The sequence below is a fragment of the Manis javanica genome, chromosome 5, assembly GCF_040802235.1.
Source record: "Manis javanica isolate MJ-LG chromosome 5, MJ_LKY, whole genome shotgun sequence".
Classification (NCBI taxonomy): Eukaryota; Metazoa; Chordata; class Mammalia; order Pholidota; family Manidae; genus Manis; species Manis javanica.
The window spans coordinates 17,478,107-17,504,164 of NC_133160.1; the positions used below are offsets into that span (position 1 = coordinate 17,478,107).

The following is a 26,058-nucleotide window of genomic DNA, read 5'->3' on the forward strand; positions in this document are numbered from 1 at the left end:
GAAAATCAGGCAAAACAGCTGAAATACTCAGACATGCAAAACCAAACTCCTGAGCTGTTGGAAAGTTCTGGCAAAATAGTTGAAATACATAGGGAACTCAGATAAAGTTGCTTTACTCAGGTGAGCAGTCAGCGTGGGCAGAACAGATGGGGGCTGGAGTCTGTCTCCTGGGTGGGAACTGGCTGTGCTGTGCAACCCTGCCTTTCAGAACCATCATTTCCAGTTCTGCAGAGTAGGGGCAGTCACACCCACCTTGTAGGGTTTTGGTGGAAATACTAAAATGCGCAAAGTGACTGGCAGAGAGCAGGCACATAGTGAGTGCCTTCCTCTTGATCAGTTACAGCTACACACCTGTTACAGTTCCCATTGCTGGGTAACAAACCACCCCATGCTTCATGGTTTCAAACACAACTGTTTCATTATGCTCGGGGATTCTGCAGGCTGGGAATTCGGAGAGGGCAAAACAAAAATGGCTTGACTCTGCATCCTTATGTCTGAGACCTCAGCTGGGAAGGCTGCAAGGTCTGGACGCCACTTGATTGGCGCTGGAGAATCCGATACCCTGATTGGCTCCTTTCATGTACCTGGTGTCTTGGCAGGATGGCCGGAAGCTGGATTCAGCGGGGACTGCACATTTGCACTCTGGTGTGTTCCTCACATGGTGGCACAGTGTTCCAGAGAATGAGATGGAGACTGCATGGTATTTTATGACAAGCCTTGGAAGGCACAAGGCATTATGTCTGTCATTCCCTATGGATTGAAAGAGTCACGAGCCAACCCAGATTCAAGGAGAGGGAGCACAGGCTTCATCGCTCAGTGGGAACAGTGCCAAGGACGTTCAGAGGAAACAGTGTCAAAGACTTTGTGGCCATGCTTTAAATCCGACACACTGATGAGCCTTCCAGACGAAAGTGGGTGATGACCAGGCCTGCCCCTCAGTCAGGCCTAGGCTCCCAGCCCCTATGGTGAGTGAGAGGGAGGCTCCTTTCAGATGCTGTAGATGCAAAACCGTCAGTTCTCTGTAAGCCTCAGAATTTACCTAACCTTGACCTGTGACCTGAGGAGGGGCATGGAGTCCATTTTCCCTTGGCGTGAAGAGGTCGGCTGAGCTGGGGAAGGATGGACAACATCCTCCATGCTCTCCTTGCCGAGCATTTAAAAAGCAGTAATAAATAGATGAGAGCCTGGGAGGTGTGATTGATTTGTTTTATGAATCAGAGAAGAGGCTGTAACTCATGCAAGATTAGGGCTGAAGTAAGTTGAACGGCTCTTGCATTACACGTGGAGATTAATGGCTTATCACATGAGGGCCCATCGTTAACCCAGCTCACCCACAGGGAGTTTAATAGTAGGGCCATATATGGGCTGGCTTTTAATTCTTGAATAAACGCTCCTGGCTTGTGTGCAGTGCTGATTCTCACCACTGAGCACCACCTGCTTGGTTGAAGGTATGAGGGGAGCATGTTCCTCTTGCAGGAAAGGGCTAAGGATTCCCAGGATGCCCATTTCCTTCTTGCCCTGGTTTTTTTTTTTTCTCAAAGCCGTGAGCAGAATTTCCCAGGAAGGCCAAGGGGTGATGCCGCTTCTATTACTACCACTGGCTAACACTCATTCAGTGTTCCAGGTCCTGTGCTGAGGGCTTTGCAGAGTCTCACTGAAATCACAAGGCAACTGCACGAGGAAGGCATGAGTGAATCCATTTCACAGATGAGGACGTGGGCTGGAGGCGGCATGGACTCATGGAGGGAGCCTGGGTTGGAATCACGGGGACCCGGTTTGAATCCGGATGGAATCCATGGTTCCTTCGTCAGTGTGCTTATTATCATGCAGCTGCGGTTGCCTTGTCCATAAAGTGGACAGTGTAGGTCCTATGTCCAGGTGCTCTGTGGACCGCACAATCACAGTGCCTCGCCCTTAGGAGGTACTCATTGGGAAGTCCGCCTGGAGGCTGCTGAGGACAAGAAAGGGACAGTGGAGGGAAAGGCCACCATGTACTTCCAAAACAAACCTGGCACCTGTGGTGACTCTGGCACCATACCTAGGAGGGTCAAAGTCGAGTTCCATGGGGTCGGCCTGGGAGGCTGAGGAGGTCCAGCCTGGAGAAGGACGAGGCTGGGCTCTAGACTTGACCGTGATGCAAAGTGTCAGCCTAAGAGCGCCTGACGGCACTTGTTCCAGAATGTGGCCAGAGGGATTCAGGACGGCATCTCCAGTTGCTAACTCAGCTTTACTTTCTGTTGTCTGTCTTCACCAGGGAGGCCGCTGTTGGAGGTCCCAGCTGAGCCTGCATGAGGGCTGGAGTCACTTGTGTGGCTGGTGGGCACCCAGCGAGACCCCTGGGGAGCCCTTGACCATCCTTGCCTCGATCTGATTGCCCATTTTCAAGTCTCAGCTTTGCTTCCTCTCCCCTGAGCAGCAGACCTCTTGCCTGATGGGATTAGAGCCTGTGCCTGTCTCTGCCATCACACAGAGTCCCAGCTGTCGGCCTGTATCCCGCTGACTTAGGTAGGTGGAACTCTAAGCTTTCTATCCACTTGCTCCCTGGACTTTGTACTCACAAGAAGACCTTATTAATTTTTATGGCTGCCCATAACCCACCTGAATCCTCCTCATTGCTTGGAAATCTGTTTGCCACTGGAACCAACCCAGGTTACCACTCATAAGCTTGACTCACTGAATCCTGATACTAAAGATAGGGGACACCACTAAAGCTTGTTGATTAACGTTAGGACAAATTGAGACATGCCCCCTTCTCACAGTGGGAATCATAATGCTGACATTGATTGCCCAGCTCTTTACATTTTCCACATGTGATAATTTTCCCACTGAATGCATCCCCATCTTCCCTCAGGCTTTATTGCCTTATTCTTTAATGTCCCCCCATTTCTTACTTTATTTCTACATAGCACTCAAACCCTTCTACTTTATAATATACATATTTGTTTTAACTGCCCATCTCTCCAACCCACTCAAGGACACAAACTCAAGGACAAGGATTTTTGTTTGGTGCGTATATTGCTATATCCTCCACCTTAGTACCTGACACACAGTAGGCGCTCAATCAATTCAATGGCATTGATTAGATGGATAACTACTTATGAGTTTTCAGAGGATTGGATCTTGCAGATGTCTGACTCCCACCCCCAGGCCCCTGTTGCGGTCTTGCCTGGCTCAGGCACACTGATCCCTGGGCAGCTCAGCACGGGCTTGTTGACCTAACCTCGTCATTCAACTTTGCTCCCTGGATTCAGTCTTGGCCTCTGGCCCAGGCTTTCCAGGAAATCCAAAGCCAGCTGTTCTCAGTCTTGACTTTGCTGTTCCTGAGCAATCTCCCACACTCCCTGGGCTCTCGCTCCTCTGTGTGGCAGATGCACGAATGGCCGATTGTATTGGGTCCGTCATCAGTCCTATGGCCCCACAGCAGGTCTTCAGTTGGTCAGTCAACAAGTGCTTCCTACAGGCCACTGGAACTCTGGAGCCACACCGCCTGGGTTCAAGATCTAGTTCTGCCATATATATTAGCTCTGCGGGCAACCTTTCTGAACCTCAGTGTTTCATTATACAATGGACATAATAATGCTTGTTGGAAACTTGGTGAGATGAAGTTTGAAAGGCAAAATTGACTTGACATACAGTAAGTGCCCAATAAATGTTAGATATTGTTGCTCTTAGGTCAGGTACTGGGCTGGTTAGGAGGCTAGAAATGAATGAGACAGAGTCTGAGGCTCCAAAGGACTCACACTCCAGAGGGAGAGGCTGACAAATTTCCAGGAAATTAGTGTAATGTGTTTGGAGCTGTGATGGCAGAAACACAGGGTACTGTGGCACCAGTCAGGAGGGACACCTAACCCAGCCAAGGTCAAGGGCAGGAAGCTACAGAAGACCTCCTAGGACAAGTAATACCTGAGTAATGAATGTGTCTTGGCCAGGTTGAAAGGTGTATGTATTAGTTATCTATGACTGGGTAACAAATTATCCCAAACATAGACCTGTAAAACCCAAAAATTTATCCTCACAGTCTTATGGGTCAGGAGTCAGAGCATGTATTACCTGAATCCACTGGCTCAGGGTCTCTCACAAGGATGCATTTAGGGTGTTGACTGGTTCTCAGGTTTCATCTGAAGGCTCACCTGGGGGAGTTTGCTTTTCCAAGTTCCCTCCTGTTGATATGGGCAGGATTCAATTCCTCATGCACTGCTGGATGGGGCACCTCAGCTCCTCCTGGGACAGAGGCCTCCCCCAGTTCCCTGTCTCATGGGTCTTTCTACAACATGGAAATGAGTTTCCAACAGACCAAGAAAGCAAGAAAGGATTAACAAGGTAGAGGCCAGCGTCTTTTTGTAACCTAATCTGAGAAGTGACATCCCATCACTTTGCCCAGGAGAAGCAGGTTACTAGGTCCAGTCCACACTCACAAGGAAGAGTTATACCAGGGCAAGGATATCAGAAGGCAGGTCACTGGGAGTCATTTTAGCACCTGCCTACCACAGTAGGGAAGTTTCTTACAGGAAAAATAAACACTGTGCAAAGACACAGAAGGGTGAACCTGCCTGGTGTGTTTGGGAAAGGCAAGTGGCTCCGGAGGAGCAGCCCGTAGGAGAATGCTGTGAATATGTGACCACTGGAAGAGGTGGCAGATGGCACTGGGGAGGAAGGGGAGGCCCAGGAAGAGCCTTGAGACCCTGTATAGAATTCTTCTTTAGTTGTAAAATGATGGGGAGCTACTGAGATGCCTCGAGGAGGGGAGTGACATGCAGCAGAAGCATCTGCCTGGGGTTTTGTGCTTTTCCACGTGGTCTTCAGTGTTTGGGCTGATGCTTCATCAAGAGATTAAAGACTGAACAAGAGGTCGCATCTCAGGTGTGACCAGCCCACTTTTCTATGTACTTAGAGCTTTGTGTTGTGGGTTCTATCCCCTGACCCCAATTTTGTCTCAACTGACACATGACACTGTTCTTGTCAAACCCCCTGTGACATGCTTTGCAGGCAATCACGGTGTGTCAGGCAGGTCCCTGCTGAACAGCGAGTGAAAGGGGGTGAGGACAAAGGTGAATCAGATGAGAGCAGGGCAGACCTGCCACACCCCTTGGGTCAACCAAAAGTGTTAGTAAAATCGTTAACATTTATAGAGGACTCACCTGTATCAGGCACTATGTTAAGACCTTTAAAAACCTTGTCTCCTCTAATTCTCAACCAACCTCCTGGCTTGGCACTATTATTGTCCCTTACAGATGCCTAGCAGATAGTCTGAGAGGTGACACAGCTGGTGATTGGCATAGCTAGGGCTTGGACCCAGGTAGAGCCCAGGGTGTCAGATGCTGCTAGCCAGCCATCTGACCACCCTGTGGACACGTGAATATTTTGCATTTTTGCCCTTTGTCTTATTAACCATCATGTAAATATAAACTCATTGTACATCTAAAAATAATGAAGGTAAGAAAATAAAAACTAACAACATACAATCAAAAATACAGAGACAATGTGATGCTGCTTTAATTTTTTTTTAATATCCTATTTCTCCAGCAAAATAGTGATGCCTGACACATTGTCTCTCTGGCCTGTGGGATTATGCAAGGCTTCTGGTTGATTTTAGTTTCCCAAGGAGGTAATGAACCATGGGTCCATGGCACAGAGCTTGCTGGACTTCTGACCCTTATCAGCTGTGCGATTCTTGGAGAAGTCAAACTCTTTGCAGCATGTGCTGTCAGCGTGCCAACTTCATTCTCCCAAATCCCTTTCCCATTTTTGTACATACCAGCCAACAGCCAGCAAGTGTGCCCTCTGGCTGCAGGAACTTCCTTAGCCTTTGTGCCTGGAGAGCGGAAACTGGAAACGACTGCTGGGAGCAGGGGTTATACATTCTGTAGCTTGTCCCCCCATTAGGACGACTCTGAGGTGCGACACTATTTGCGCAGATTCCCCGCGGGACCGAGCCAGACTCAGGCTCCAAGGACCTTTGCTTCAGAGTGTCCCCAGGCTGACCTCTTTTCCTCCCTGGCCCATTCCTCACTACCCCACCACTTCTTCCTGGGAATGCTATCAACCACCTTTGTCTCAGATAAACCAAAATGGATAGACATTTTATAAGATGCCTGGCCAATACTCTCCCAAAATGTCAAGGTCAAGTAAGACAAAAAAAGACATAGGGGAAATTTCTGCTTCCAGGAGACTAAAGAGACATGGAGATTAAATACAATGCATGATCCTGGGTGGGCTCTTGAACCAGGAAAAAGGGAAAAAGAAGTAGTTTATAAAAGACATTATTGGGACAATTGACAAAATTTGAATATAGACTGTGTAGGTAATAGTATTGTAACAGTGTTAAATTTCATGTAAAAAAATGTCCTTGGTCTTAGGACATAAACACTGAAACAGATAGTGGTAAAGCTGCAGGATGTCGCCAACTTACTTTCCAACCACTCATAAAAGAGAGAGAGAGAGAGAAAGAGAGAGAGGGAGGGAGAATAAAGCAAAGACAGTAGACCAAAACGTAACAACTGGCAAGTCTGGATAGAAGATATGTAGGAGTTTCTTATATTGCTATTGCAACTTTCCTTTAGGTTTAAAATTGTATACAAATAAAAGGAAGCTTTGTCTTAGGGTCTGCTTCCAGGGAACCCAGCCTAAGTCCCTCTCTGAGTCTTGGTTTCTCCAGTTGCTAAGTACAGATAGTGGTCTTTACCTGACCAGGCTGCGGCCGGGATTAAAGCAGTCTGTGTCTGACACAAGCCTGGCACAATGATCAGAGACTCTATCTCCCCTTCTCATTAGTTAGCCACGCATTCTGAAGCGTGGGCTTTGGGAGGCCTGCAGAGAGCTCCCGACACATATTGCAGGGGCCTCAGAGAAACAAGAGAAACACACTGTTGTTCCCAGTTATCTCTCTGTGTCCACCCTCACTCACTCTGCTTAGCTGGTCTCTTTGCAGAACCCTTCCCTGTCTGCAGCTGTGGTCAGTGATTTTTGTAGATTAAAAGAAACTCCAGGGGGGAGAAGCTTTTCCTGGGGAGATCAAAGAGTCAACTTAACATAAAAGAAACCGTATAAAACTCTATATATTAGGAACAAAACAAAACAAAAATACTCAACCCCGGAGCGTGATCCATATGTCAGAGTTGATAAGTCCGAACTTCCGTGATCTGCTCTATAGAGTTGCCAACTGAGGCAGGAATGTTGCCTTGTCCAGAAAAGGCAACCGCATAAAAGGGAGATTTTTATGGACTTTGGCACAAGGATGAGGCAGGAACCGTATGTCCAGGGCTTTGTGAGGAATCTCTAGGACTGATGTGGTTTCTTCTACCCTTACTTTTAATCAGTTACTGTATAAGTCAGAGTTCAACCAGAGCAGTAGAACTAGTAGGAGATAGGCGTTAAGACTTATTGCAAGGAATTGGCTGATGTGTTGGTGGGGACTGGCTTGGCAAGTCCGACATTTATAGGGTGGGCTGCTACTCTCAGGCATGGCTGAGGCTGCTACCTACAAGCAGAATTTCTTCTTCAGAGAAAGCTTAGCTCTGTTCTTGAGACCTTTCAGCTGATTGAATCAGACCCACCGAAGTTATACAGAACAATCTCCACACCTAATAAAGTCAACTAATTATGGACTTCGATCACTTCAACAAAATACCTTCACAGCAACTTGTAGATTACTGTTTGATTACATGACTGGGAACTGTAGCCTAACCAATTTGACAGGTAAAACTGGCCATCACAGTCACCAAAACCAGTTGGTGCCACCTCCTGACACCTTCAGAATCCCCCGCCTTCTTTCCATCCCCCTCTACAAGCCCCAAGGTCAATTGTTCCTCTCTGGTGTTCCAGGACCATAACATGGTGCTCAAGCTATGGTCTCCAGTTCAATCCAGTGTGGCATACAGGTCAGAAACCGCTTGGTTCTCCCCACTGGCTACGGGATAAATACCCAAATCCTAAACTGAGCAGTTACCACCTTTCATTCTGTCCTAAAGCCCCAAGCCACGCTGACTTGCTCATCTCTTTCATGCCTTTCCTTCTGCACATAGTGATAATGGCTGACATTTCTTGGATGCTTGCTAGTTCCCAGGTACTGTGTAAAGTACTTTGCCATAGATTATCTAATTTAATAACCAGAGCAATTGTATTTTGCGGATGGGGAGACTGAGGCATGGAGCAATTAGAGTAACCTGTCTCTGTCACAACGGTAGTAAATGACCTAACCTAGAATCGCACAGAGTGACTCTACTAGTCCATGGCTTTGAGTACTGCATTATGCTGCCTCTCTGAATGTCCTCTTCTCATTTGTTCAGTGATCTTCTACTTATCCTTCAAAGCCCACCTCAAATGTCACCTCTTCTCTGAAGTCTTTCAAATTTCATAGAGTTTGCAACCCTCTTTTGGGCCTCCATAGCTCTTGGCTGCTGTATTTTCAATGCCCTCCACTGAAGTGCTAACTTGGCTGCATTCTCCTCCCACTTGTGAGCTCCGCAAGGAGAAGGAGTGTGTTGGCCCATTTCTGGCCCATTTCTGACAGCCGTGAATGTTGTCAAAGCATCAGCTTCTCTGGGGATTTATTGATATCTCTCTCAAGACCCACCTAATGGCTAGCAGGGCTGACAGTCCTCAATTACTCTGCTCTTCTGTTTATATCAGTGCATTCCTGCTACTAAATTAGATGTTGAATCCTCATCCTCTCAACTGACATTGCAGTGGAATGGTGATGGCTAATAGCACACTGCAAACTGAAGTGTCTGGCTGATTAACAAAGGCATGGCTGTAGGTGCTTCCTACTTGAAGAAGCTAGGTAACTGCTTCCACCATCTACTTTATCTCAGCTTTATTTCCTCAATGTCTCAATGGCTCAAAATTCAAACAATTATTATTTGGTGCCAAAGCAGTTGCCTGGCAGGTTGTGAGAGTCTAAGCATCGGTTGGCCTGGTGCTTGGTGGTGTGCTTATCTGGGGGCGTTTGGGCATCTTTGGGGTGGTTGCAAGGACTCTAACTTGCATGAGACCTTGAGGTGCCTTCTAGGATCATGGCAAGCAGAGGCTGTAGTGCACCAGGACTAAGTTTCCTGGATATGGGTGTCAAATCCTATGGTGAGCTTTTTAGATCCAGATGTTTATAGATTAAAAATATAAATTAATAGATTCACTTTGAGGTAGGCAAGCTGCCAGATGCCCAAGCTGAGTGTTAATAGGAGGAGATACTTGGCTGTCAGCCAATCTTGGGTCCAAGTCCCCAAGACCGCAGATGCAAGGCTGTTAGATTTTGCCCAAAGTGAGGAATGCCCCCTTGTTTGATGGAGCATCCAAAAATGTGTCCCCTTGGTGGGAATGTGGTCCTCCTCAATTAAGGAAGAACATCATCACGGGGATGAAAACAAGAGCCTAATGTGCGCACTCTGACAAGGAGCAGAGGCGTGAGGTCAAGACGGCAGGCGCGTTAAGGCCAGTGTCACAATTAGCCTCCCATCTATGAGCACAGCTAGTCATTGCAGAAAGATTTTAAGGGTGGTCACCCCAGACTCTAAGGGGGGAAAGAGAAATCTAAGTCCTTGCAGTCCTCATTATTCTGCTTGGTGGCTGCAGAGGACATATCCCCACTGCAGCTATGACTGGCCTGCCCGGGACTTGGATTCCCCACCCCGCCTCCACCTCCCTGGAGCCCTCCTCCTGGAAACTGCGTGGCTTCTCCGCACTGGGAACTTCCCAAGGGTGGTGACTGTCTCAGCCATCTGTGTCATCCTGACATCCAGGACAGGGCTTGGCTCATCACTGGTACCCAATAAATGTTTGATGAGGGAAAATCAGGCACAGATCATAGACAAGGCACAGTTGCTTCATCCTTACAGACGAGATGATTAGCTAAGATCTTCTGTCATTTCACTTACAGGCAGATTGAGCTAAATGTCCTCAAGGCAGTGAAGAAATTGGCACCATCTAATTAATTTTATTGTGTCGGCAATCATGCTAATGATAAGAATTCTCCTTCACCCCCCAAAATTCTGGTTTGGGTGTCCAACAAGGATATTTGCCAATTCTCCTTTTTGCTCTGTACTCTGTGGATGTGGCCTTGATCCTGGAGAGCAATGGTACAGAGGTGAGTTTGGGAATCTGAATTGGTTAGATGGCTACTCTGACTACTAGTCAGATGGTCTGGATGGTGGATTAATTGGAGGGCTGTGAGAAGAACATGAAACTTTGGGCCAAAAAACTGAGTCTCATCATGACTTACTATCACGTGGTTTTGGGTAAATCCTGAGCCTAGGTGTTCACATCTGGAAGGTGTGGATAGTAGTAATTATTACATAGCATTATTCAGAATATTAAGAAACTATAGGAATGATCCTGAGAGAAGGAGTTCAGGCTGACGGAGGAGAGAGGTAGTAATCAAACAATTGATCTTCAACACCTGTATCCTGGCAGAGGTCAGTCCAACGCCCACTGGGGCACCTTAATTACTTAGTCATACCCTGTGCCTCTCAGACTGCAGGGCAGAGGGGCTGTGATGGTTTATGTTCATGATCTCGGCATCTCACAGTCCTTGTCCTGAGTGGATCTTGGCTTGAGCTCTGCAGTCCTATCAGCAGGTGATAGCAAAACATTTCTTTGGATGTAAGGCCCCCCACACATGTGAATTTGGGCCCTAAAGCACGTTAGCCACAGGAAATAGGAAACGATAGCTTTCAGGATGCTGCATCTAAATGGACACAGTGGGCACTGGCTTTTGGACACTTGGTGGAAACATATACTTTGCTTCTAATGATCAAAACCCATCTCCCTCTACTAAACCATGTGGAAAAGTTCATTTAAACACTGTGACCATGTTCAAGATGGAGGGTTCAAATGGTAAAAGGGGTCAAGGTAGAGGCCAGGACGCAAGGTGGCTGGTTTGCTCTGTGGGATCCTTCCCCCTGCCCAAAGGGAATGAGGTTGATTCTAACTGGGAACAGTCCTTGTGCCTGGGAGTAGGGTCAAGCTGAGGGGTGGCCCTTGAGCCCATGGGGAAGGGATGTGCGTGGGTGGGCACTAAGAGCTGGGGTGAAGTGTCACATGACCTATGCCAGCTCACCTGGCCTCTCTCGTGCCTCAGTTTCCTCATTTGAGATCATGGTGCTGAGTTGTACTTAGTGAAAGAAAACAAAGGGATGGCTGTAAAATTCTTTGATTACACAAATCACTAAATAATAGCATTTAATTATTTATAACGTGTTTTGAGATCCCGGGATGAAAGCAATGTAGGCGGCAGCATGTTATTAACTGGTTGTCAGCAACCTTTGTTCAGGTTATGGACTTAATTACTACATTAATTGGATACGGTGGTGGAGAGGAGTGAGGGATGCCCCATCCCCGATCCCTTCCTGTCCACTCCCCTGCTCTGCCCAGCCAGCCCCAGGGGGGAAAGTTTGCCCACTTGTTGTGAACCCGTTTCCTTATCTGCGGTCCTTCCTTCCGGAGCACCTGGCCTGCGCTCGCTGTGGTCGTCACTCAAGAGGGCGTTGTGGACGAGGGCTTTCTGGGGTTGATGAGGCTGCTCTCTGCTGTCCCTGTGTATCAATCACCAGCTCTAATTAGACTGTAAACGTCCCTTTTTTCCCTCTAAGCTTGTTGCAGGTCACGTGGCTGATATGTAAATCTCAGCCCCTGGAGCAGTTTAATGGCAGAGGTGACCACAGGTAGTAACTCAGGCTTCCCTGTAAATGGAAAATAAAAACAACAACCCATTACGGATGATGGTAGTTCTGCAACCTGCACGGCACGTCGTAAACTTGAGCTATTGCCTTTGTGCATGGCTGGGGACAGGCGCAGAGTGGGCTCCAGGTGGCGGGAGAGCAGATTTGCAACCTGCCATTTCCAGGTTGTCTCTTACTCTCTGTCCTGGCCCAGCCCAGCCACCAGGTGCAGGAGAACTTCACCCTGCCCTCCCCAGCAGGCAGGAAGTGGATCTCAGCAGGCGGGAGGGGCCCGCACTGGCCAGTGAATCTTCCTACTTTCGTTCTGAAGCTGCTGTGCGTCCTGGGAATGACCCTCTCTGATTTGTGCCATCAGTTTTAGGCAGTGTGACAGAGCGGAAATGCAAGCGCCGTGAACGTGAAGTTTGCTTATGTCAGTTACTGGTGGTGTACCAGCATCTAGAGGCATCCTAGTGTATAATAGGTGCTCAATAAAGATTTTTTTCTTGAATGAAGAAATGAATGAATAAGCAAAGTGTCTGGGCTTGGGAACTTGGCTCTGAATCCCAGCTCTGCTGCTCACTACCAGTAGTAAAGTGGCAAGTTACTTAACCTCTCTGGACCTCAGTTTCCCCCTCTGTAAAATGGAGCTCAAGTGCCTGGGTAGTTGAGAGGGTTAAAACAGATGACATTTCCAATCATGCGCATATTACTTCAGAATGACAAATGAGGATTTATCAAGAGGTTAAGAGGTTTGCCAAAGTTTTCAAAGGGTGGGAAATGCTGGAGGGCGAAGCCTGGCATCTTGAGCCACTCAGATTTAGCGCTCTTCGTGGTTCTAAGCGACGTCACAGGTATCAGAGCGGATTTGGTTATTCTCTTCTCCTCCCCTGGGGGATTTGAGAGTCCTCAGAACCTGCTCAGATGTGATGTCCACTTCAGCAGGGGTTGTTGAGGTCCGTGAGCAGCCGGGCTTGCCCTGGGCATGAGAGTGGATAAAGCCCAGCCCCTGTCCTCAAGGAGCGTCCAGGCTGGAAGAGGACAAAGAGGCAGTGAAAATGGCAGCGGGGTAGGGACAGATCATCAGGGTGTCACATACAGGCCTTTGGGGGAACTCACAGCCAGGTCTTGGGGTGCCTGGAAAAGCCTCACAAAGGACAGGATGCAAGATGAGTCATAAACAATGAGAAGAAATGCTTCTCTGGTGAAGGGAGTGGAGTATTAGTGACAGAAATAAGAGGGCATGATTTCAAAGTGTGAATATGGATGGAGCCTTCACGGACTGATGAATGGTTTGGTATAGAAGGAGTAATGTAATGAGGTAAATGTAAATGGAAGAGTAGAAGACCAACCTGGGCCAGATAATATAGGACTTGTAGGTTATTCTAAAGATGTACTTTTTCTTAAGGGCACTGGCAGAGCCACAGAGGATTGTAAGCAGGAGAATGACATGACCATTTTGATTTGATAAGATTACTTTGACTTACTGGTGAATGAAAAAAAGACTTCAAAACTAGGCACAGTAAACTCAGATTAAGCTGCAAATAAAGTTAACTGGGGGACATGCCTCGCCCTCTGCATACGTAACCTTGTTTACCCTCCTATGCAGCAATAGAGCAAGGCAAGCCAGGAGTGACAGCAGCCGCCAGACATTGGAAGCGGCAGGCAAGGATCCTTCTCTAGAGTTGTACATGGGGGCATGGCCATGCCAACATCTTGCTTTGGACTCCTGGACTCCAGAATGGTGAGAGAATACATTTCTGTTATTTTAAGCCAACCAGTTTATGGTTATTTTTTATGACAACCTTAGGAAACCAGTATACCTTCAACAACAGCTGATGAAGAAGATGCCACCTTTCAGAAAACTGATTCTAGCAGAGACAGAGGGAAGTACCCATGGTTTATCACCTAGCAAGTGCTGGACCTGGGATTCACAGTCAGGTTTATCTGAGACCAAGCCCACTCTCTCTCCATTATACTGCTGAGGGCTTTGTGTGCAGCCCTGCTGGGAAAGATGTTAGCCATGTGTGGGAGCACCAGGTCTGGAAGGTGAAGACAGATGCAAATTAGAAACTCATTTGAAGCCACTAGGAACCATTTGCCCAGCTTGAGGGACACTAGGGTCACTGCTCCTTCATTTCTTCCCATCAGTCACTTGAGTCCCCACCTATGTTTTAGCATAAATCCCCCAATTCCAAGGAGCAGCTGGGGTCTTGTTTGGTCAGCAGGGGGCCCATTCTGTGCAGGACTAGAAATTCTGACCAATGCAGTGGAGTATCATCCTGGGCCTGTCCACATGGTGTTGCTATTGAACACCAGTCTTGCACCGCCCAGGGAGCCTGGTGCTCTGCAGTAGTGAGGTCCTTGTAGGCCTAAATCCCTGCACAGCTCACAGAGATGGACTGCAGGTGTGATCCAGAATGGGCCAGGGCAAGCAGGTTTTCATTACGTAAGACCTCAGCGGTTGCATCCGGAAGCTTTTATGTGGGATAAGGTAGGTTGTCTCTAAAACCGTTACTGAAATAGTCTTCCTGATCTGAGGTTACAGGAGCTTCATGACCTCCTCCATACCGGGAGAGGGATGATGGGAAGGTGTTTAACCAGATATGGGGAGACCAGTTGGGGGTCTGGTTACTCCCACAGGGAGGCCTTCTTCACCCCTAGATTTACATTAGGGCCCCTCCATTATAACCACACATGATGTTCTGAGCTTTAATTTTATTGTACCTATCATATCTGTAATCACATGTTTATCTGTGTGATTATTTGTATCATGTTTGCCCCACATGACCCCTGAAGTGGGAACCCCATAAGGGTAGCTACCAAGAACGTGTTCCCACTCTGTCTTCTCAAGGCCTGGTACAGTCTGGCATATAAGGAGAATTTGGCAACTGTGAATACACTATCAGACGCAGCAGTTCAAATCTCAGCTCCGTCGTGAACTATCTTGGTTGTGAGATCTGGGGCTAGTTGTTTAATCTCTTTAAGCTTCTGTTTCTCCAACTGAAAAGAGGAAATAAAAATATACCCACTTCAAAGGGATGTTGAGAGGATTGAATAACATAAAAGCATGGAAAACACAGCACTATTTCTGGCGCAGAGCAAATACTCACTGTACAGTGATTTTAAACCTTTGATTTCCCTTCCTCCTCCCTCCCTTCCATCCTCCACCCTCTCACTGCTCACCTTCTACTCTCTCAGAGTTTTGTGTGTGTATATGTGTGTATGTGCATGTTTGTGTGCGTTTGTCTATATATGTATGAGTGTTTTGTATGGGTGCATATGTATGTGTGTGCTTGTGTGTCTTTGTGTAAAAGTATATATGTATATGTGCATTGGGTGCATATGCATATTTGTGTATGCATGTATGAGTGATTTTGTGTGTGTGCATGTGTGTGTCTGTGTCTCATATATGTGTATGTGTTTGTGTATGCATGCATGTACATGTGGCTTGTGTGTTTATGTGTGTGTGTATGTATATGTATATGTGTATGTTCACATGTGCACCACCAGCACAAGAGACTCTTGCCTTAAGGACTAGGACTGTGCTACCAGTTCGGGGCCCCCACTTCCTTGGGAGGCTGGGCACCGAGAGGGTATGTAAGGACGGAGAAGCAAGCCCTCAGAGCTGGCCTGAGGTGGTAGCTCCACTCCCATGAGCCACCTGCAGGGGAGGAAACCTCTTGTGCTGAGGGTCCATCTTTTACCTGCATCATAGCTCCTGGCCCCTAGGCTTGGCACAGTGGGATCATGGAAGGGAGAGAACAGGGTAGGGTAAGCAGGCTTCCTTTATGCCCACCCTTAGGAATTGCTGAAGGACAGTTATCAGGGAGACCCTGGGGATGCTACCCTCTAGTGACCTTGGCAGTTGTTAAGCTCTTGGTGCCTCAGTTTTGTTTCTGTAAAATGGACATTTTTTGAGTTAATTGTAGAAAAGAAAGTCTTAAACACAAACATACTCAGGCCAGGTAGCCAAAGAGTGAAGCAGGCTCATTTCAGGAAAGAATTCTGTGGGGAAAATATCCTGACTTAAAAGGGACAGATGTTTTTCAGCTCCAGCCAACTGATACTATGTGAGAAGCTGAACTCAGAACTTCCAGTTTTCCAATGATTCAGGGGAAGGAAAAAATCTGGACTTTTACATGAACTCCTGCAAATTTTCATGTTGGCAAAGCATTCAGATTTTCTTAAAACATTCTATGTGGCATCAATAAAACATCTCTATGTTCCAGATATGGTGATCAGGTCAATACTTTGCTATGAACACATACTAAACACTAAATAACACATATATTTTCAGATTGAGTGCAGAAAGAAGATGTGGGGGGTGGAATGTAGTGGGAATAGTCCAGAGAGCTCAAGGGGCAGGCAGTGAAAGCATAGATCAAGTTGTGGGAATGTGTCTGGCCTCTGGCCCCAGGACACACCCAGTGCCCCATCTCTGTTGATGTAGGTCAACTAGCCCACTGCCTCAATGGTGGGATATTAAAGGTCATGGCTGCAGGGTCTGAATCCTCAGAGGGTAGGATGGACTCCTGTCCTTCCCTCACCATCACTGAGCTGCCGGATAGGGTGTCTTCAGAATGAAGGGGTTCAATTGAGAGGGGAAGATATTCTTGAGCTGTTTGGTCTGACATCTGACCTGGCTAAGCCAGATGGCACGGCACACCCTGGTTCACAGATGCCATCCAGGTCCTTATGAGGCGGGTGCAGTGCGGGGAGGTGGGGGTGTGGTCAGTGAGCTCAGCTGCCGGCCCACCAAGATGCTCTCTTTCAAATGCATCTCAGTTAGTGTCCAGGGAGCTGTAAGTGCCCTGGGCATATGACTTCAACTTCCTGAGTCTCTGTTTCTCCAGCTGTGAAATGGGGATAATAAACCTGGCCCTCAAGGTTGCTGGATTATCTGGTACACTCATTTTTTTCTTTCCCCCTGGCTTGCACTTGCCAGTGTTCTGCAAAACTGATTACCACGCTTGCTTTTCCTCCAAGAAAGGGGACTTCCAAGCTTTTGAACAGCCCACCTGAGTCTGGCCCTGCTCCTTCTTCCAGAGGCCACTTCTGGACCTGAAGAGGAAAGGCCCAAGAGCTCTTTGGCCTTGGAAACCTTTATTCACACAGTTATCTATCTGTTGATATGTGTGACATCCACACACTCACTGCTGAAGAGTTTAGGCTTCTTCAGATGTAGGATTGGCAGGGAGAGATGCAGTGGTTGAAGTTAACATGGAAATGGGGAAAAACTTCAGCAAAGAGAAGCTGTGATGGGAACAGGTGGAATGTAAATGAATTAAGTTGAAAATACTTTTTTGAGCTTATGTTATGATTCTAGACACCTGGGATATGGTGAACAAGATAAATGTGGTCTGTGATCCACTCCTAGAGTCCACAAGCCACGAAGGAAGACAGGCACTGAGCAGAAATGACAGATGTGGAGAAAGCTACAAGGGGAAGTTCAGTTATGGGGATGAAGACAAGGAAATCTAGCAGAGCCTGGTGCAGTTTCCACAATGAAGCAGTCTGGGGTTTTTAATAGTAATAATAATAATGACTAATAATTACCGAGGGCCCACTATCTGCCAGGCATTTTGCATGCGTGATCTCATCGAATCCCCAGGACAAGCCACTGAAATACATTTTTTAAAGAAACCATTGCTCTAGGAGGTGAAGTAATGCCCGTAGTTACGTGGCTGCCCCATGGTGAAGTCAGATTTGGGTTCAAGACCTCATGGGTGTACAGGGCACAGACCCAGGGAGCTCTGGGCTTCAGCTGGTCCTGCTTGGAGGCTGGCAACCTAAGTGACACCAACATGGAACCTGAAGCCTCCCTTCTATTCTCTTCCTCAAAGGCATGAGCAGGTTCTCTTAAGGCAGGAGGATCAACCCTGGAAGAGGAGATATAACTGCAGGAAAGACAGACACACAGACAGGCAATGAGGAAGGACTATTTCCATCTCTTCTCCATTCTTCAGCAATGCAGAAGCTCTGGATCCATTCAAACATCCTGGGAGGGTATTTCTCTAGGAGGCTCATGCCATCTATTGGGCAGCTCTCCCATGGGCGTTTCCAACTTTCCCTTTCTCTTTGGTGTCTGTTGAGGCTGAGGAGGTGCCTGAGGTCTATTCCTCTGAAGAGAGAGGGATGAAAGAAATTGTCTGGTGTCCAGTTCTCTGCACTGCCACCCTGAGCTTCATGGACTGTCCCAGAGACCAGCCCTTGAACTCAGTGAGCCAATGAGAAGGGAGCGTATGTTCGAGGGCCTTCTGACACTCAGGCAATGCCAGAGGCCCAGGGAGGAGAAGGAACTGATCTGTGGTATAAGCTTTTCCAGACTTACGGATAGCATGAAGCTGGACCATTAGAAGGGTACGTGGTGTTGGAAGTTATCTTTTTTCCAGACTCTCTAGAGATGCTTGCCTGTGTGTCTATGGCAAATGTGCCCTGCTGGGATTTGAGCTTCCAGGCAGAGTGAGGGTTGGACAAATTTTTACTGGGCCTGGTTGAACTTGGGCTGTGAGAACAAGAGGCGCAAAGGCACATGTTTAGAAGCAAACTGGATAACTCCTCTGTGTTTCCGTATGTTCATTTTTCTTTTTAACTTCTGTTTTCCATATTCGGCCAGAAGTGGTCAGAACTGAAAGTGCTGGCAGCCAGGAGTGAGGCTAACCGCTCCATGGAAGAGCGTCCCACCTCAGACTGACCAGGGTGAGATTTGGGTGCTGGCTCAGCTGGTGAAGTCTTCACAAGACAGCCCAAATGTAGCATATTCAACAAGAATGGATGGACACTTTTTATATGCCAGGAAAATGGAAATTGTTCTGGGAAATTGAGATTCAAAGATGGTGAAGACCTGGCCATCCCTGATCTCTCAGGACCTTCAGAACTGATGCCAAAAAGAATACATAATCAAATAAGATATCCTAACATAAAGACTTAAAACAAGGCTTTATAGTAAAATTGTGTTTACAGAGAGGAATGAATAGTTCTAGGTTAGGGAAGGTGTTGGGGGTAAGCTTCAAGAGCTTCATTTAAACTCGAAAAAGTGTGTAACCTGGATAAATTTTGACATCCCACATGGCTCAGTCTGATTTTGGTGTTGTAACACAAGAGATGGTGAAAAAAGTAAACATCAGTTTTGTCTAATTAGTTTCTGGAGAAGTGGTAAATGGAGAGGGCTGTTCTTATAAATGTCTTCCCTTTTATTTTCCCTACTCAGTATCTTTTACATGGAGACTCCTGCAAAATCCCTCTGTTTTCCAATCTTAACCCTCAATACCATGAGCTTCTCCTACTGTCAGTATTCCTGTATTTTCAAAAAATATTTCTCCCCCATATTACCTATGTCTACATTCTATAGGCATTTCAATGAAGGATATTTCCCTGATTCTGTTTCCTAAGGAAGTAGGAAGGGGTGAAGATTCTGCAAACTCATATTTTAATGATTTCTATTCCTGCAGTTGAATGGGGCTTCACTAAGGAGGTAACGGAGGCCAAGGGCGCCCTGGCAAAGGGAGACCCCGTATAAAGTCTTGGAAGCCTGAAAGAAAACACTGCACTTGGGTGTGAACAGAGCTGGGAGTGCTCATGAGGAAGTAGGAGAGAGATAAGGCTGGAGAGGTTAAAAGGAGCTGGATTATGAATGACTTTGAAGCTGATGACTAGGAGTCTGGACTTAGCCCAAGAGTAATGGAATTCACTAAAGGTTTTCTGTTTGTTTTGAATTTGGATAAGATGGAATCAATTCTGCATTCTAAGAAGATGATCGTGGTGGCTTTTAGTCAGGTTGCGTTGGATGTGAGGAGAGGCCAGTAGCCAGAAAACCTGTCAGGAAACTTGTAAATGACTGGGCAGTAAGACCTACATTGGTGCGACTGTGAGATGGGAAGGAGGGAAAGGATTTCAAGGTGGAATGGGCGGGGGAACGGCTTCACAAGCTCACCAGCATTCACTCATTTGTCAAGCTGCTTGTGGAAGAAGGTATCAAGCACAGCATGCATGGATGCTCTATGCCTCAACACCCAATCTGTGTGCACAGTAGGGTGATTGCACCTACAATTAAAACAAGTCCAGGCATGGGAGCCTCTTTATGAAGAAATGGACCAGTGGATTCAGAGCAAGCATTTGGGTGGGGCTTATCCCCATTTCCAGTTTTCCTGGCCACTTCCAAGACTGACTGGTCCTCAAGGACCAACCTGGCAGTACTACCCTCTTTCCCAATCCACTGCTCCTCCCTGCTTGGCTTGAAATTTAGGTGGAGGCCATAAGACTTCTTTCCCAGGGTGCATTCAAGAGAGTGGGGAGGAAGAGACATGGCCTTCAGAGGCAGACATATTAGGACTCAATTCCAGACTCCACTAGGCTTGATGAGTCAGTTTACCTCTGAGAGCTTCCTCATGCATAAAATAGAAAAGTGTGCCTGTCTTAAAAGGTGGTGAAATTATGACATAAAACCCTTAACTGTGTGCTTGGCACATAGTGGGTGCTCAATAAATGCTCCAAGTCATTTTCAAGTGGAAAAGTAACTATGGTAACTGTTAAAATGCCCATTCTTATTGTAGATGAGGACATTGAGGTTCAGAGAATATTTACATCTATCTTTATCTATCTATCTATCATCTATCTATCATCATCTATCAAGCAAACACTAGCAATGGAATTTGGTTTGCAGTGTCTTATAGTTGGAAAATTGCCTCACTTCAAGCTGGATTTTGACAGTTCTAAAGAACTTCCAGAACCTAGGTATCCCCAGGATGATGACGCATAACACTTTAGTTGACCAAAGGCCTTGGATGTTGGATTCTAAGGGCTGCCACAGGAAGTTTGTGTCTCCGAGCATCATAACTATCTGCTGTCCTCTTGGCTAGAGCCACTGGTCCCCTCAACAGCAGGTTCTTCATAAACCTCCTTCTTCACAGCCCATCATAACATGGCTCACCATGGTCTTAGGAGGAGCTGGAACCAAACTCCTCTGTGGAAAGTCTGTTGTACTGTCCAGGAAGAAGAGCAGGGGAGCAGGAAGGAGCCACACCCCACCCTTCAATGGGAGCCTCTAGAGCCCTCAGTGGCACAGCCATCAGCCTGGGGAACTGAATGGAATGAAGGTGGCCTTGGGGATGCTTTCCCCTCTGCCATGAGGGCCAACTGAACCCTCCGAGGTTGTATTAGTAAAGGGTTTTAGATCTTACAGGCATTTAACTTATACAATTCTGCCTTGAAAAAAAAAGAAGAGAGGAAAACAAAAATTTAAATACACAGATGATTTTAACCATATATCTGCGCAGTGAGTATAGGCACAGAGTGAGCCTGTGTGGGGAGAGGTTAATCTGCTAGCTGGGTGTCCGCTTCTGTACACGAGTGCCTGAATGCCTTGCAGCACCAACTGTGATTCTGATGGCGAAAGATTTGAATGTTTTTGTGCAACATTTTCCTGAGTGCACATCTGTGTTATCTTTTAGTGCTCAAGGGAAGAGATGATGGTGATTTGTTAATATTGGAGAAAAAATCTGGCTTTGTGGGTAGATTGAGGGAAGGTCTGTGAGTCCCCAGTATGCATCCGATGTCAGGGATTAATGGTGGGTGCCAGAATCTAGTTCTTTTCTCCTTATGGGTACACGTAAGTCTGAACAATTTTGTGTTTGGGTGGGGCCAGGTGACAGGTTCTAACTAATGAGTGATGTGTGTTACTACTGGGTCAAAATATTTAATTGCCATGGCAAGAACCTCCAGAGTTGTCTCTTTCCTAGCTGGTGGCTTTGTAAGCCTAGGATCCTGAGTGACTATGACAAATGGAACCTCCCTGCCTGTCTGTGAGAAACAGGTGGTACTGAATGAGGGAGAAACCTTTGGGCTTTATCTGATATTTGGGGGCTTGCTTGTTACACCAGCATCACCCAGTGATCCTGATTGAGACATATTTTAAAGGGATTTTTGGTTACTCGTGATGGCCCCTTTATGATGTAACTTTAGAATCTGGTGGCTCCACTTGAGTAGCAGCAGGTGCCGTTTATAGAACCTGATTGCTGAAGCACAGTCTCGGTGCTTCACACACACACTATCTCATTAAATTCTTACCATGATTACATGAGACTGATACAGTAATTTCCATTTTGTAGATGAGGAAATGAATGTACAGTGGTTAGATACTTTGTTCAAATTCACAATGGCAGAGAAGGATTCAAAGTCAGGATTTTCTTATACCAAAGCGAGTGAACTCTATTATATCACCTTGTAGCTTTAGAGTTCTGGCCCCCAAGAGAGAGTGCTAGGCAGCTAGGGGCTGGGTAAGGTTTGGGCTTAGCCTCCCTGGTGCCAGCCCAGACCCTGCAGTGTGCCAAGCCTCCAAGCGCCTCCACTTACCCCACACCCCCTCCTACACTAATGATATTTACTCTCACCACCCTAGCAGGGTGTTCCACTGCCTAATTACTGTTTAGAAACCTCTGAGGGTGGAAAACATGATGTTCGGTGCTTAATGGTTAAGGGATTCATGTCAAATCTTGAACACTTTGGGAATCTTGGGAATCGTTGGTGCAGGGCAGGGATGCCAGGGGTTCAGACCAGGGAAGGTACATTGTATCCTAGGGGGTAGGGGCAGAGGTTCCGGCAGTGTCTGCTCAGGCTAACGTCAAAAATTCTTGTATTATCTAGGTCATGTGGTGGTGGGACTGTCGTTTGCCATTGTCACTCCTAAATCCCTCATTTCTGCTGTATTACAAATCACACGGTAACCCATTTATTGAGTGTTCACTATGGGCCAAGAGCCTGTTTGGTAACCTGCTAGTTGTAATCTCATTTGTTCTTCATCATGTGAGGTGGGCTCCTGTCTGCATTCGGAATCTGAGGCTTACAGGGAGAAGTGACTTGTTCAAGGGTGCACAGGTGGTGGGTGGCAGATCTGAATCCAGGTCTGTGTCTCCCAGCCTGAACTCTTGCTCCCCAAGCATCCATCTGTCTCCTTCGAATGAAGTCTGGAAAAACAAAAGTATCTTTGGAGTCACCATGACATGACTCTGAGACCTCAAACGGCGTGCCTATGCCTTTTAATCTGTCTGAATTATGGTACGCACTTCTCTAAGGTGGGAATTGTGGGAATACTTGCGTGTGTGTTCATACATATATATACACATGTATATAACATACTAAAAATGGCTGTCTTTCCTGAAGATTCTCAGGCACAGCTTTGGAAGGTGGTTCAGTAATGATCCTCTCTACCCCAGACTTAGGAAGTCATCACTCTCTTGAATATCCCCCAAGATGGGATGCTCACCACCTCTCAAGGCAGCTCTTTGTCTCAGGGAGCTTTACCTGAGTAAAGGTGAAGCCAGAGGAGCAGACCTTATCCCCAGAGGATGGAGGAAGAAGAGGAGGAGGAGAGGTGGGCATTTAATGGTTGCGTCCTGGTGGGTGTCGAGGGGCCACACCTGTGATGGTGATGACTGGTTGGTGATAATGGAACATTTTCCTAATTGGCATTAATGACACCATTTGGTCTGGACACCCACCTCCTGCTCTCTCTCCTGCCACACCTGGCTGAGTCTCTGCTCCGCATGGGAACAGCTGGCCTGCAGATACCCAGCTTGTCCGGCCAACACCACTTGGTCCTAGAAGCTGGGGCAAAGGGTGTGCCTGGGGTCTGGGCCCTTTCAGACCCAGACAAGGCTCTGGTCTCCCTTGCTCTGAGTACGAGTAAAAGTTTGCTTTTCTTCCAAAGCTAGATGGTTGTTTTCAGAGGGTATAGGCCTCCCAAGGCCCAGATAGTGGTGTGGACCAGAAATCACTCCTCACTGGGACTTCTCATGACTCCCAGGGGCTAGAGGCTGACTGTCAGCCAACCCACGGGCTGTATGGAGACAGAGAGAGGCAGAGACTTACAGAGACCCACAGGCAGAGGGAGGCACAGAGAGTCAGAATGAGAAATAGGGAGACGCAGAAGGAAGTAGGGAGGGAAGGGGGAAGACGGGCAGGAAGGAAACCATAGTGTATATTTTCACAGACGTCATTCTTCTGGGGAAGCGGAATATCCTCAGGTACCTCTCCTCCTTCCTCTCTCCCTCTCTTCACTCTGCCCTGGTTATGCAGAGACTCGTAAGGACTAGGGGACAGCAGGGAAGAACAGTTCCAGTTTTGCCACTTAGCTGAGTCACTTCAGGCAAGTGTCTTGGCATCTCTGATATAATCTTAGCTGTAAAATGGAGATCTGCCATGCCCTGGTGGTCACGTGTGTGTACTGGGGGCAGGGGAGGGTGTGGTGACACCCATGCCTCTTTTGGCTGGAAAAGCAGAGGAACGCTTTCTCCCACGTGAGGGTTCTGATGCTCTGACTTGCGGCCCAGGCCAGAGTGTGGCCAGCTTAGGGCTCCTGTTGTGCGGCCCTGTAGCCTGGTGGGGGAGGCAGAAGGGGTGGTCAAGTGCCCCTTCCCTGGTTCTCCTGCCCTCCCCCTGGCCTCTCACTGTCCTCTGACCTGGTCTGACCATGATTCGGGCCATGCAAGGTCTGTGTGGTCATCAATGTGTCCCTTCTTTATGGGCCGCAGTCTTTCCAGATGCAGCGGGAAGCAGTGGTCGTGTAGGTCTGTCATCCAGGTCTGAGCCTGCTTCCCGCAGGTGAGCTCTACCTGCTGGTGGGGAGGGAGAGGCGGCCCAGTGCCTCTGGCCTTGGAGCTCATGGTTGAGGGAAACAGATCTTAAACACATAGTCACACCCATTATGCAAGTTCGAACCATGTTGGATACCATGAAGGAAAAACATGAGATTCTATAAATTATTATAACTGGGTGACTCAGCTTAGATTGAGATTTAGTATAAAAGGAATCCCCAAGGAAATGACAGCTCACCTAAGACATGAAGGATGAGTAAAAGCAGTCAGCAATGAAGAAAGAGTGTTCTAGGTAGAAGGAACAGCATGGGGAAAAGTCCTGGGGTGGGAAAGACTTAGGAGTATTTGAGAACTCTGCTAAGAGTCCACGTATTATTTCATTTGCTCCAAATAAAGCTCCAGGAGGTGAGTGCTGTTACTACCCCCTGGCAAAGACAGGAAAACCCAGAGTCAGGTAGGTATATGGGATGCGTATTGTAGTCAAGATTTATTCCTATCTCCTTCTACACTTTCCCTGGGTCTCAGGGATGAGAATTCCAGCAATGGCACTGCACAGATTCCCTAGCTCCAGAGTTGTCTGTGTGGGGACTTTGTTTTCTCTGTGATGTGGACTCAGGTAAGATGCAGAAGGCTGGAGGGCCCCAGAAAGCCATTCTTTCTTTCAAGCAATGATGGCAGACATGTGAGCCTCTGGGCCCATTAACTGCCCCAGACCTGCACAGAGGGCAGCGGGGACGGCCAGCAGTGGTTTCCTGTAACCCCCTGATCTCTGCAGCTGGAGGAAATTGTTGACTTTGGACCACAGACATACAGCGAATCTAAACTCTATGGCAAACTCTCACTCTCTCTCCTCTGACTCTTCCAAAGGTTTTGTAAACCCCCTGCTCTCTGAATTAAACCCCTTTCTGCCTGAGTTGCCCGGATCTCTGTATTTGGGACTGTGTCCTGGATGACATGCAGGAGATAGGAAACTTGCCCGAGACCACAGGCTAGCAAGTGGTGTGACTGGGAGTGAAATCAGGTGTGTCTGATTCCAGGAATTGCACTCATTAAAAAAAAATTTAATTATTTTTCTACTTAAAAAAAATTATTTTTATTAACCATTAAAAAAAAAGTCATACATAGGATTACTTACATCTTGGAAAGGTAAAATACACATGGACATAAAATCTACCATCTTAACCATTTTTAAGTTTATAGCTCAGTGGCATTGAGTACATTCACACTTGCGTGCAGCCATCACCACCTCCCATCTCCAGAACCCTCTTCACCTCCCCAAACTGAAAATCTGTGTGCTTGAAACACTAATTTCCTGTTTCCTTCTCCCTTAGCTCCTAGCAACCACCACTCTACTTTCTTTCTCTATGAATTTCTTTAAGTACTTCACATAAGTGGAATCATACAGTATTTGTCTTTTTGTGTTTGGCTTATTTCACTTAGCAAAATGTCCTCAAGGCTTATCCATCTTGAAGTATGTGTCAGAATTCCTTCCTTTTTAAGGCTGGATAATATTCCATTTGATGAAGAGAACACATTTTGCTGATCTGTTCATCTGTTGATGGACACCGGGGTTGTTTCCACACGTTAGCTGTTGTGAGTAGTGCTGTTATGAACATGGGTGCACAACAGGGTCTGATGCTTAATGTAACTATCATGTAATTTCTAGCTGCTTGGACGTTTCCATTTCACATCAACCTGAAGGTGTGTTATCACTGTCACACCTTTGAGGCTGATGAACGGGACGTTGTTTTCCCAAAGCTTAGATGCAGTATTATCAATCTTTCCTTGCAAAACCAGGCTGTCTTCCCACCCTT

The 26,058-nt window shown here is 47.1% G+C and overlaps 1 long non-coding RNA gene across 5 annotated transcripts in view; it reads left to right on the forward strand.

The window, feature by feature from the left end:
* The window catches only part of LOC108390437 (uncharacterized), a 58,631-nt gene that overhangs the window by 7,585 nt on the left and 24,988 nt on the right, over positions 1–26,058 (forward strand). For 4 of the 5 annotated variants that reach the window (XR_012131342.1, XR_012131341.1, XR_012131346.1 and 1 more), the window contains exons 2-3: positions 2,255–2,505; positions 13,261–13,395. This is a non-coding gene — a long non-coding RNA (uncharacterized lncRNA). Of the gene's footprint in view, positions 1–2,254; positions 2,506–13,260; positions 13,396–17,747; positions 18,015–26,058 lie in introns of those variants that run through there. The other variant, XR_012131344.1, reaches the window with a different exon arrangement.